A 1,546-nucleotide genomic window follows, 5' to 3' on the forward strand; every position below is an offset into this window, starting at 1 on the left:
TTCGGCCACAAAGAAAGATAAAAGTCAATGACAATTCTACTGTACTTATACCTGTCGAATTCAGGTATTTTTTACTTAGAATTGAAATCAACCCATCTTCACCATCGTAGCTAATTGGTAGTTTGTTACTTGGCATTCAATTAATGATAAATTTTGCACATTTTTACGTGTTTTTCATATTCAAATAAGCCATATATATTTTTGATATATTAATGTCTGGATTCTCTTAACGACCTCGGGATCAGAGCCCCAGGCGAAATCACACAAAGACAAAAGCTTGGCTCCGGCCGGGAATCGAACCCTGGTCGGCAAGCTTATATAGACAGTGACTAACCCATTCGGCCACGAAGAAAGATAAAAGTCAATGACAATTCTACTGTACTTATACCTGTCGAATTCAGGTATTTTTTACTTAGAATTGAAATCAACCCATCTTCACCATCGTAGCTAATTGGTAGTTTGTTACTTGGCATTCAATTAATGATAAATTTTGCACATTTTTACGTGTTTTTCATATTCAAATAAGCCATATATATTTTTGATATATTAATGTCTGGATTCTCTTAACGACCTCGGGATCAGAGCCCCAGGCGAAATCACACAAAGACAAAAGCTTGGCTCCGGCCGGGAATCGAACCCTGGTCGGCAAGCTTATATAGACAGTGACTAACCCATTCGGCCACGAAGAAAGATGAAAGTCAATGACAATTCTACTGTACTTATACCTGTCGAATTCAGGTATTTTTTACTTAGAATTGAAATCAACCCATCTTCACCATCGTAGCTATTTGGTAGTTTGTTACTTGGCATTCAATTAATGATAAATTTTGCACATTTTTACGTGTTTTTCATATTCAAATAAGCCATATATATTTTTGATATATTAATGTCTGGATTCTCTTAACGACCTCGGGATCAGAGCCCCAGGCGAAATCACACAAAGACAAGAGCTTGGCTCCGGCCGGGAATCGAACCCTGGTCGGCAAGCTTATATAGACAGTGACTAACCCATTCGGTCACGAAGAAAGATAAAAGTCAATGACAATTCTACTGTACTTATACCTGTCGAATTCAGGTATTTTTTACTTAGAATTGATATCAACCCATCTTCACCATCGTAGCTAATTGGTAGTTTGTTACTTGGCATTCAATTAATGATGTATTTTGCACATTTTTACGTGTTTTTCATATTCAAATAAGCTGAATTCGACAGGTATAAGTACAGTAGAATTGTCATTGACTTTTATCTTTCTTCGTGGCCGAATGGGTTAGTCACTGTCTATATAAGCTTGCCGACCAGGGTTCGATTCCCGGCCGGAGCCAAGCTCTTGTCTTTGTGTGATTTCGCCTGGGGCTCTGATCCCGAGGTCGTTAAGAGAATACCAGACATTAATATATCAAAAATATATATGGCTTATTTGAATATGAAAAACACGTAAAAATGTGCAAAATTTATCATTAATTGAATGCCAAGTAACAAACTACCAATTAGCTACGATGGTGAAGATGGGTTGATTTCAATTCTAAGTAAAAAATACCTGAATTT

The sequence above is a fragment of the Palaemon carinicauda genome, chromosome 1 (genome assembly GCF_036898095.1).
Source record: "Palaemon carinicauda isolate YSFRI2023 chromosome 1, ASM3689809v2, whole genome shotgun sequence".
Taxonomy (NCBI): Eukaryota; Metazoa; Arthropoda; class Malacostraca; order Decapoda; family Palaemonidae; genus Palaemon; species Palaemon carinicauda.